Here is a 12,486-nt window from a genome sequence, read left to right as displayed (position 1 = left end):
TGGCTTTAAGATTAAACTCAATAAGTGTATGGAGGAGATGGTATGATGGGATAACATGATTTTGGTAATTAATTGATCTTTAAATATTCATGGTAAATAGGCCCAATGGCCTGCGATGGGATGTTAGATGGGGTGGGATCTGAGTTACTACAGAAAATTCTTTCCTGGGTATCTGGCTGGTGAATCTTGCCCATGTGCTCAGGGTTCAGCTGATCGCTATATTTGGGGTCGGGAAGGAATTTTCCTCCAGGGCAGATTGGAAGAAGCCCTGGAGGTTTTTCACCTTCCTCTGTAGCATGGGGCACGGGTCACTTGCTGGAGGATTCTCTGCTCCTTGAAGTCTTTAAACCACGATTTGAGGACTTCAATAGCTCAGACATAGGTGAGAGATTTTTTGTAGGAGTGGGTGGGTGAGATTCTTTGGCCTGCGTTGTGCAGGAGGTCAGACTAGATGATCAGAATGGTCCCTTCTCACCTTAATATCTATGAATCTATATTTTCTCTCAGTTTTTACTGATTTACATTTTCACAGTTGTGAGCCCTCACGGTGTGGTGTTATGTGCGGCTGTTCCCCAGCTGCTCTATCCGAGAGGTGGCTGCAGCTCAGTGCTGGGTGAGCCATCCCTGTGCAACATTATTCATGGCTGCACCCCACCTGCCCTGCCCCAGAAGTGGCTGCATCTCCGCCCCGGGAGCTGGGTGACTGTTACTCAGCACTGGGAGAGTTGAATATTTGCTGAGGGTTTTTGTTTCAGTTCCAGAAATCCCACGTTTCTGAGAAGAGGCAGCTGCTGGGGTGTGGTCTCCGGAGGGAGAAGTAGTGGTGACTCCCTGAAGGTGTCGAGCTGACGAGGAGCTTTCTCTCCGCTAGGGCTCTGGCCAAACTGTTTAGGTCCAGGGGAGTCACAACTCCAGCACTTCCAGTGCCCATTACAGCACATGCGTTTCCACCAGACCCGGCCAAAGGGCCCGTGAGGGGAGCCGAGGAATGAAGGGTCCCTGCCCAGAGTGGGATTCTCAGAGCAGCTCTGCCGACCTGGCGCTCCTTAGGGACACGCTGGCAATGACGTCTGGGCAGGGAAGGGCTAACAACTCATTCTGGCTTCATCTGCCGCTGGTCCGGATGCCCCACACTGAGCTCCCTGGCTCGCTCTGCATGGGACTGTTACCCCAGGGCGACGCCAGGGAATCGTGTCTCCCTGTGTTTAATGTGCTTTCAATGCAGGCTGGACCACTCCTTAAACTCCCCTGGGTTTGCAGAGAGCCTGGCGCATCAGCTCTGAGAGGGGAGCAAGCTGGCCCCAATCCAGAACGTGGTGCTAACTCTGATCCCCGCTAAGGGCATCTCACTTCTCAACATCCCAATGTCTTCGCTGTGGATCCCAGGCATCGAGGCCAGAGGGCAGCGATCACACTAGGAAGAGCTGCAGAGCCATCGGTGAGAGCTGTCAGGTTTAGATGTTGTTTATCAGTAGCTGGCTGTGACACCCTCCGCCGCGTCTGTTTCCTGTCTCCCGCAGGTGGAAACCGAAAGCAGTGTGGGAACTGCTCTTTCCAAGAAACAAGCGGGTTAGCAGAATTCATACTGGCTGCAAAACTAGAGAGCAAGCAAAGCCCTCAAAAAGCCCTGCCCCGTTGCAATGTTTCTCAGGGGACGTACAACCAGCACTGAGCGGATGCTGGCGTGCAGTGGCTGGGTGACAGCTGCAGAGTCACACGGCGGTTTTCTCAGTGAGGACCTTGCTGTCACGAGAGGTTGTTCTGAAGCTGACAGCTGTAGAGGGCTCCAGGAGCATTTCCTTTTTTGGGCTTTTCCCTGCTATTGGGTACGAAACTGCTCCAGTTCACTGGTCACTTGACCAGTATCCTGCTCCTTTTTCTCCTTCAAGGGCAATCAGAGCAGGAATGTCTGCCTGTGTCTGCAGAGAGCACAAAACCGCAGCTCAGAGAGGTGTGAACTGCACCCAGTGTAACTGACACAGCGTCACTGCCTGAGTCTGCAGAGAGCCTGAGCCCATCGCTCGGAGAGGTGGGATCTGCCTGTGACACTGCGAGTTTACCCAAGGTGTCCAGGGTGAACCACTATCCCCTGCTCACAGTGTGGGAGAGAGGAGCCTGGGGCCAGTTGGGGGAAATTCACCGTTAACTCCCAGATACTGACAGCACTTACTCTCCGCTCTGGGCTCCCCAAGCCCTGCGCTTTCCCCTGCCACACACCCCTCTCTGTTGCACTAACGTGCCCCATCTCTCATCCTCTGGACACCTGCAGTGCCCCACGATCCGCTGACTCCCAGCGGCGCCCCCCACAGGTGATGGGCGTTGCCTCAGTTCCACGCTCTCCTTCACACCCGACACTTAGACGTGGCCACAGTAAAACCAAACGGAGGTTTATTTCACAGAGCTGGAGACAGAGACTCAAAAGAGTCCAAGAGAAGGGCTGGAAACACCAGGTTACTGACAAACATAAACTTCAATGCTAGCCTGCCTGTATTACCCAGCTCCTTTCCTGTCTAATAAGGGATCCCGATGCCCGTGGCCTGGCTGGCCAGGGAAGAGGGGCTGGTACCCACCTCTCATGGGACCCTCCTACGGGCAGAGCATCACCTGCGACCATGACAGATCCCATCTTGGGCCCCTTTTTCTTCTCTTATACAGGCTCAGACTGCTCAGGTCCAGGGCATTCACTTCAGCTCAGCCCCAAGAGTCCTGATTCAGAGTCTTTCCCTGGGTGCTTTTTCCTTTGTCCATGCACAGGCCTGAGGCTGGTCCTGACTGTAAATGTGGGGCCGGGCCGGGTGGGAAGGTGTCGATTGTTCTCACTCTTGTCTGGGAAGCTGTAGCCACTCTGGGCGCCTTTGCCAGGCAAGTCTGCACCCACTTGCCAGCGCTGAGGTTTGAAGGGATGAACTTTGCTGGGGGCAGGAGAGAAAAGGGAAGGGCCGGGTTGAACTGGGGACGTATATTTACGGTTTAAGGCCTTCCACCGCTGTGTACCTCAGGCTGCATCAGTCACAGTCCCAAACAAATGGGACCCTGAACACAGTTTGTTCTGCCCCCCACCCTCACCTCCCCTCATGTCTCCCCAACTTCCTTGTCCACAGTTTGGGGTTCCAGGAGGTCAGGAAAGTCAGGGTCTCTGGTCTGTTGGCAGCACTGGGGCTCTACCCCCTGCCCTGTGATAGTGGTTCCCGCAGCTAGGACAGGGAGGCGTCACCAGTCGCTCGGCTGCTGTGAGTTCCTCTGCTCCCGCTGTAGTACGTGCAACGGCTCTCCCGCAGCTCCTCCCGCACCAGACACTGTGAGCTAAGGCTGAATCCAGCTGCTCCTTTGCTCTGCTGCCTCTCAGTTACCCAGACTGCCACTGGGCTGGCCCATCGGCTATTCCCGGGCTGCACAACTGGCTCCCCTGGTGACATGTGACTTGCCCAGGTGGCTACAAACCCCATCTTCTTGCTGTGACTTTGCAAAGAAGAACAAAGGCCCACAAGAGAGAGAATATAAAGGGCCTTGGAAGCCCCTCCATTTGGTCTGCAGCTGGCTCAAGAGACGGACTCTCCACCCCAAGGAGATGCCTGAAAGAAATTGGAACAAAGGACAGTAACCACGGGGGGTGTGAGTGATTGCTGGATGGAGTCCAGTCTGTGAAAAAAACTTATCGGAACATCTCCAGGGTGAGAATTCATCTATGATCAGTTTCTTAAATGTATTGGCTTAGACTTGCGTATTTGCTTTATTTTACTTGGTGACTTACTTTGTTTTGTCTGTTCTTACTTGGAACTACTTAAATCCTACTTTTTATATTTAATAAAAACACTTTTGCTTATTAATTAACCCAGAGTAAGTAATTAATACCCGGGGGAGCAAACAGCTGGGCAGATCTCTCTATCAGTGTTATAGAGGGTGGACAATTTATGAGTTTACCCTGTATAAGCTTTATACAGGGTAAAACTGATTAATTTGGGGGTTGGATCCCATTGGGAACTGGGTATCTGGGGGCTGGAGACAGGAGTACCTGCTTAGTGGTTTTCAGTTAAAGCCTGCAGTTTTGGGGGATGTGGTTCAGCCCTGGGTCTGTGTTTGCAGCACGCCAGCGTGTCTGGCTCAACAGGGCAGGGTTCAGAAGTCCCAAGGTGTAACAGGGAAAACAGGCTCGGAGGTAGTCTCAGCACCTCAGGTGACAGTCCCAAGAGGGTCTCTGTGACCCAACCTGTCACAATCTCCCCCTCCTCCATACAGTCACGGTCGATGTAGTTAGGCCGACGCACTGTCAGTGTAGATGCTGCGTTGCTTGCGATCCACTGTTGTGAGCCTTCCCACAATGCCCTGCACTGTCAGTTCAATCGATACAGACGCTGTGAGGATGCGCATCGCCGGCACAAGGAGCAAAGTCTATCCAGGCACAAGCGAAGCAATTACTGCGGTGACTCTAGGCCAACATAAGTTAGGTCGACTTCATTTGGTCGTGTAGACACGGCCATCGTCTTGCTTTCTCTACATCTGTAGCTCCGTGCTGTGCTACCGTGAAGCACAGCGTGGGTTCTGAGCTGGAGTTGTTCCAGCTACTGTGTAGCCTCCCTGTGGGACAGCACACCTGGTACTTCTGTGCCTGTCCAGTGGATCGGGGCTGGACGCTCCAGGGGGACACTTGGAGGATGCAGGGGTCAGTGGATGCCGAATCCTAACCCAGATACGGCCTGCGGGGCCCGGGCAGGCAGTGCTTGTCGGACCAGAAGCAGGTGGTTTCGGGGAGCTGATGCACACTAGCCCCAGACAAAAATGCTTCACGTGGAGGGCAGGGAGAGGAGAACCTTACGTCGAGAAAGCTTTTCCTAATGTTCAGCGTAAATTTCCCACACTGCCAGCTAAGCCGGTGCCTTCTTGTGCTGCCTATGGAGACTGTTCCATCTCCGTCCTTTTATAACAACCTAGCACATATTTGAAGCCTATTCTTATGTCCTGCCTCAGCCTCCTTGTCTCTAGGTTCTTTCAATCTTTCCTCGTAGGTCAGGTTTTCTAAAGCTCTGATAATTTTTGTTGCTCTCCTCTGGACTCTCTCCAATTCGTCCACTTCTCCTTAAAGTGCAGCACCCAGAATTCGACACAACACTCCAGCTGAGGCCTCCCCACTGCCGAGTAGAGCGGGACAAACATCTCCTGTGTCTCACATACGACTCTCCTGTTAACACAGCCCAGAATGACATTAGGGGATTTTGCAACTGCATCACACTCTTGACTCAAATTCAATTTGTGACCCACTGGAACCCCAGATCCTTTCCAGCCGTATGACCCCCTAACCAGTTGCTCCCCAGTTTGTAGCCATGCATTTGATTTTTCCCTCCAAATGCAGCACTTGGCTCTTGTCTTTATGGAATTTTTTCTCATTCATTTTGGACCAATTCTCTAATGTGTCAAACTCACCTTGAATTAAAATCCTGCCCTCCACGTAGCTAAGAAGAAACCAGCCACCACTGACAGCTGGAAACAATCCTAGCAAGGACCCTGCCCATGTGAGACTTTGTGTCAGTTGACTTGTCAGCATCTGCACGATTGTCCCAGTGAGGAAGATGATCTCACGGGCATATTTGTGTGACGCTGTCACTATCTGGAGAGCATGAGAATGGGTGTGGTATAAACCGTGAGCTAACTAGTTAGATCTTTGTATGTACTGTGCCCTGTCCAGCTATCCAGCCATGTCCCATCTATAATCCCTGTCTCTAGCTATCCCTATCAGCTCTGTCTCGATCTCTATATCTTTTCTCTCTGTCGCATTATAAGCGAGGGTGGTAGAGAGGCTACCAGTCAGGGCTGCCCGACACTTTCCATTTTAAGACCCTGTTTTCAGTTGCCTATAACTTTGCCAAACTAACCATTTGGGGTGAAATTTCCCAGGTCGGGTGTCTGCCTCCAGCTGAAGTTTTGGGGAAAGTTTCCCTAAAATCATAGAATCATAGAATCATAGAATATTAGGGTTGGAAGGGACCTCAGGAGGTCATCTAGTCCAACCCCCTGCTCAAAAGCAGGACCCATCCCCAATTAAATCATCCCAGCCAGGGCTTTGTCAAGCCTGACCTTAAAAACTTCTAAGGAAGGAGATTCCACCACCTCCCTAGGCAATGCATTCCAGTGTTTCACCACCCTCCTAGTGAAAAAGATTTCCTAATATCCAACCTAAACCTCCCCCACTGCAACTTGAGACCATTACTCCTTGTCCTGTCCTCTTCCACCACTGAGAATAGTCTAGAACCATCCTCTCTGGAACCACCTCTCAGGTAGTTGAAAGCAGCTATCAAATCCCCCCTCATTCTTCTCTTCCGCAGACTAAACAATCCCAGTTCCCTCAGCCTCTCCTCATAAGTCATGTGTTCCAGACCCCTAATCATTTTTGTTGCCCTTCGCTGGACTCTTTCCAATTTATCCACATCCTTCTTGTAGTGTGGGGCCCAAAACTGGACATAGGACTCCAGATGAGGCCTCATCAACGTCGAATAGAGGGGGACGATCACGTCCCTCGATCTGCTCGCTATGCCCCTACTTATACATCCCAAAATGCCATTGGCCTTCTTGGCAACAAGGGCACACTGCTGACTCATATCCAGCTTCTCGTCCACTGTCACCCCTAGGTCCTTTTCCGCAAAACTGCTGCCTAGCCATTCGTTCCCTAGTCTGTAGCTGTGCATTGGGTTCTTCTGTCCTAAGTGCAGAACCCTGCACTTATCCTTATTGAACCTCATCAGATTTCTTTTGGCCCAATCCTCCAATTTGTCTAGGTCCCTCTGGATCCTATCCCTGCCCTCCAGCGTATCTACCACTCCTCCCAGTTTAGTATCATCTGCAAATTTGCTGAGAGTGCAATCCACACCATCCTCCAGATCATTTATGAAGATATTGAACAAAACCGGCCCCAGGACCGACCCCTGGGGCACTCCACTTGACACCGGCTGCCAACTAGACATGAAGCCATTGATCACTACCCATTGAGCCCGACAATCTAGCCAACTTTCTACCCACCTTATAGTGCATTCATCCAGTCCATACTTCTTTAACTTGCTGACAAGCATACTGTGGGAGACCATGTCAAAAGCTTTGCTAAAGTCAAGATACTATACATCCCCTGCTTTCCCTTCATCCACAGAACCAGTAATCTCATCATAGAAGGCGATTAGATTAGTCAGGCATGACCTTCCCTTGGTGAATCCATGCTGACTGTTCCTGATCACTTTCCTCTCATGTAAGTGCTTCAGATTGATTCTTTAAGGACCTGCTCCATGATTTTTCCAGGGACTGAAGTGACGCTGACTGGCCTGTAGTTCCCAGGATCCTCCTTCTTCCCTTTTTTAAAGATTGGCACTACATTAGCCTTTTTCCAGTCATCCGGGACTTCCCCCATTCGCCACGAGTTTTCAAAGATGGCCAATGGCCAATGGCCAGTTTTCAAAGATGGCCAATGGCTCTGCAATCACAGCCGCCAGTTCCTTTAGCACTCTCGGATGCAACTCGTCCGGCCCCATGGACTTGTGCACGTCCAGCTTTTCTAAATAGTCCCTAACCACCTCTTTCTCCACAGAGGGCTGGCCATCTATTCCCCATGTTGTGATGCCCAGCGCAGCAGTCTGGGAGCTGACCTTGTTCGTGAAGACAGAGGCAAAAAAAGCATTGAGTACATTAGCTTTTTCCACATCCTCCGTCACTAGGTTGCCTCCCTCATTCAGTAAGGGGCCCACACTTTCCTTGACTTTCTTCTTGTTGCCAGCATACCTGAAGAAACCCTTCTTGTTACTCTTAACATCTCTTGCTAGCTGCAACTCCAGGTGTTATTTGGCCTTCCTGATTTCACTCCTGCATACCCGAGCAATGTTTTTATACTCATCCCTGGTCATTTGTCCAATCTTCCACTTCTTGTAAGCTTCTTTTTTATGCTTAAGATCCGCTAGGATTTCACCGTTAAGCCAAGCTGGTCGCCTGCCATATTTACTATTCTTTCAACACATTGGGATGGTTTGTCCTTGTAACCTCAACAGGGATTCCTTGAAATACAGCCAGCTCTCCTGGACTCCTTTCCCCTTCATGTTAGTCCCCCAGGGGATCCTACCCATCCGTTCCCTGAGGGAGTCGAAGTCTGCTTTCCTGAAGTCCAGGGTCCGTATCCTGCTGCTTACCTTTCTTCCCTGTGTCAGGATCCTGAACTCAACCAACTCATGGTCAGCGGTAGCTGAGAATAAGGCTAGGAGGAGAAAATACATTGTTTTGCCCTGTGTCTTGGTTACAGGGCTCTCACTACTTCTCTGAGACTGCCTCTGGGTGCACCCCGTCATGGGCCATTATTAGCACAGACAGACACACAGCCTACCCCTCCTTTCACTGGCTGGGAGGGACAGTTCTGGGTTTCCACTCAGCAAAAGGGCCTGGCACTTTGCTCTAGCTCTTCACACAGGTGGATCCCAGCCAATCCCCCATGGCGTGGTCATTCACCTCCTCGGGAACCTGCCCCCCCGTATCTTGGCTGACACGTCCAGCATCACATCCCTGGGAACCTGCCTATTCAAAGGTCTTTCTGGGACCTTTTGCCCAGGAAGATCCCAAAGCCCTTTATGGAGTGAGGGGAGCTGCTGGTATCTGGAGATTAGGCAGGGGACTTGGTGGGCAACCGTTAGGAGAAGGCAAAAGAGGGATCCCGCCATGGGGTTCCCCACCTGGACATGTGGGGTACAGGGCTGGCTGTGCCTCACTGCATCTATGCAGGGGTCGTCCCTGTTACCTCTCCTGTGGTGGAGTCATGCCCTTGGCCTGCTTCCAGACCGATCACTCATGGATCCATTGTTTGTGTCCTAGCAGGACTGAAAACGTGCTGTCCTGCCCTTACGAGTGGTATCCAGTGACCAAACCAGCGAAGCATTGTTTATTTAGCAGCAGAAATGTGGCATTAGAGAAAAAGTTGTTAAAATAACAGCCTGTATGTATGTCTGTCTACCTAGAATCCTACCATTTCCTGATGTTAGCCCCGGTAGGTCGGGCTTCTCCAGCAGGCTCCTGTGCCCGGATCCAGTTGCCCTCCCATTGCTCTTCCACCCGCCCCAAGACTTGGGCCACATTTAACTCCTTCTGGGGTTCTTTTTTCTCCTGAATTCACAGGAATTGGCCATTCCCAGTGAAAACAATTTTGTAGGTTGGAAGGAGACAAGAACTGGGGGGAGGGATCGCTCAGTGGTTTGAGCATTGGCCTGCTAAACCCAGGGTTGTGAGCTCAATCCTTGAGGGGGCCATTTAGGGATCTGGGGCAAAAATTGGCGATTGGTCCTGCTTTGAGCAGGGGGTTAGACTAGATGACCTCCTGAGGTCCCTTCCAACCCTGAGATTCTATGAAAATCTAATAACTCTGCCATTGTTCCTTTAACATTAGAGCTGGCTGAAACTTTTGGAGACAAACTCCTGCCCCAATCCCCACCCATTAAAAAAGGCAGATTGAGCCCCAACTTCTGTTTTTGAAAGTAAAAGTTGAGACTTTACAGTTGGGTAGAAAATAGGGACAACGTGGCTGGAGGGTAACAGAGGCCTGTCTGGTTTCAAAGTAGCAGCCGTGTTAGTCTGTTTCCATGAAAAGAAAAGGAGGACACCTTATTAGAGCATAAGTGATGAAGTGAGCCGTAGCTCACGAAAGCGTATGCTCTATTAAATTTGTTAGTCTCTAAGGTGCCACAAGTCCTCCTTTTCTTTTTACAGAGGCCTGCCTGAGTCTGCAGAAAGCCTGAGATGGGAAAATACCATATACCTCTTGACAGAGGGTGTAAACTTCTAGGCCCACTACTCTGCAGGGTCCTGCGAGCCCCACCCCAGCAGTGCCTCTATGTAGCACAACAGAGGATGAACCCAGTCAATGCTGTGAATGAACTAGGGAACCCCACTGCTGTCACCAATGCCTCCTCCAGAGAAAGGAGCGGAGCAAAATGCATCATGTTCCTTTCACTTCTAATGTTGTTGTGGCCACAATATGCGGGTGTTGCCATAGGCTGGTCCACGTGCCTACAACTCCAAAGGGCTGGATTGTGAAGCCTGGAGTGGGAAGGAACCTCTCAGTAATGCCAATTTCTCTGCCACTCTAGAGGGATTCTGGGGGGCCGCTGATATGTGACCACAATGGGGCCTGGTTCCTGATGGGGGTTGTGAGTTGGGAGGATGGCTGTGGCCAGCCCAATAGTCTGGGTGTCTATGTTGAGACGGTGCCCTATGCTGAATTTGTATGGGGATATGTGGGCTCTGGGGGTCCAAGCCATGAGCCTGGAGTCCTGAACCTTGTTAGGATAAAGATATTCAGGCCTGTCTGCAAAGGCCTGTACTTTAAGAATTTAGGAGTATTCTTATCACTTGGCTAGTTCTAGAGGTATAAAAGAAAGAATCAAAATCACTGTCTGCTGGTGTAAGGGCCTTCTCTTACTGTGACAGTCTGAGACCCTGTTCTTAGGCTCAGGCCTTTGGCTAAGCAGCAGAGGCAGCCATAAGCTGGGAAGCGACCGGTCACATCCTCACATTCCAAACTAGTCACATTGAAAACTAGAGTTTGGTGGTGGCAGTGGAAGTCCAAGGGCAAAGGGTAAAATAGTTTGTACCTTGGGGAAGTTTTAACCTAAGCTGGTAAAAGTAAGCTTAGGAGCGCCTGCACTCTGCCATCCCACAGCTAATGCCAAGCCGCGGAGCCCGTGGGAGGCTGTGGCCGTGGCAGGACTGGCCCTAGCGGGAGGAGGCACCGGCTGCTGCGGGGCAGGTCACGGTTGCTACCAGGAGGAGACAGAATTTGCAAGGCCGATTTATTGACGATCTTCAGAGCACAAGTCCTGAGATCAGAGTAACGACAGGGCCCTTCCCCATCGACTTCCCAGTCACCCAAGGGGGCGCTGCAGAGCTGCAGGAAGGGCTGGATATAACCCCCTGCCCCCTGCCCTCCCCACCCCTGTAGCACCCCTGTTCTTCCATCCACCAGCCTCTCCCAGCCACGTCCCGCAGACCCCAGCAACGTGGGGCCCACACCCAGTGCTAAGGGGGGGGGGTCTATACACACCCCAGCTGGTGGGGGGCTGCCAGCTCTGCTTTCTCTGCAGCTCATGCTCAGGAGGGGGGTGCTGCTCCCATGCTATCTGTGCTGGGGGGGTTGGCAATGGGGCAGGTCACAGGCCCGTCAGCAGGAGCCCAGCAAAATGGGCACCTAGGCTCCCTGCTCTAACCCACCAGACCCCACTCCCCTCCCAGAGCTGGGGATAAAACCCGTTTCCCTCTCATGCCATGTCGTGCTGCAGTGCTGGGGCAGAGCTACCATCCTTGTTAGGTTTGTTTTCTCTGGCATTAAGCTCAGGTTAAGTTTAACCCTCTCAGTTCAGCAGGCCCAGAGCTCAGAGAGTCTCCCCCCATCCTAGGGTGATTTGTGAGATGTCCCAGAATGCACTGCTGCGGGGCGAGCTGCTTTCTCTATCAATGAGATGCGGAGGAAGATCAAATTAGAACATCACCCACGCGAGCCTTTTTTGAGAGTGGGGGAGGAAGGGCCAATATTTGCAAACAGAACAATGGGCCAGATAGTTTCTAGGAGCACCAGGGCTGCCCCCCTAAGCCAAGAAGCCTACCTGGCAGGGGCCACTAGGGTCACCTCTGGACCCAGGGCATAGCATGTCATTTTTGATCCAATGGCTGCATTTCCCAAAGCGTTCTCTGCAGGTCGGCACAGTGATGAGAGGAACCGGCAGCTCCTGAAGGGTCTTGGGCGGCTTCAGTGTATCTGGAAGGAGAGAGCCGGGGATGGAGCATAGTGGGAGGCCGAGGGAGCTGGAAAGGACAGGGGGGAGCTGGGAAAAATCTCTCCCAGTGTAACGGACTGGCCAAGCGCGTGAGCTACATCGCCGTCTAGGGGCTGCAACTCACAATGCACAGAAACGTCACAGATTCTTTGTGTGGGTGTGTGCTCTTGTGGCTACACAGCCTTGTGTGTTCAGAGCTCCAGGGAAGGCCTCTCCGACTCTGGAGGCATCAGCCACCCCCGGGAATACGGGCTGAATAGCAGCCCCCTCAATCACCCCTTAGATCCATCACACTCCCATCCCCCCTCACCATCACAGCCCCATCCAATGCGGCCCCAGCCCATGACCCAGACTTTTCCCCTGCTGGGAATGGGGTGGAGAGGCCCGGTAGGGCGATGGGGCGGATGGTGTCCGTGAAGGTGACAGGTTCCGTCAGCTGCACCAGGGCGATGTCGGCGACAGACGTCTTCTGGTTGTAGTCGCGGTGGACGACGATGCGACGCATGGGAGAGGCGCTCCCGGTTGGGAGGGAGAGCTGGTACTCTCCCAGGTGCATGCGATATGCAGAGTCAGGGAAAGAGCTGGGAGAGGAGGGGCAGAAAATACCGATCAACACCCCCTTCTGGCCCGGGCCCCTCCCTCACTCCACCTCTTCCCCTAAACCCCCAACCATCTCTTCCACCCCCTCCCACGAGCGACACCAGAA

The sequence above is a fragment of the Lepidochelys kempii genome, chromosome 6 (assembly GCF_965140285.1).
Source record: "Lepidochelys kempii isolate rLepKem1 chromosome 6, rLepKem1.hap1, whole genome shotgun sequence".
Classification (NCBI taxonomy): Eukaryota; Metazoa; Chordata; order Testudines; family Cheloniidae; genus Lepidochelys; species Lepidochelys kempii.
The sequence above is the reverse complement of the archived record's forward strand: the minus strand, read 5'-3'. Positions refer to the sequence as shown.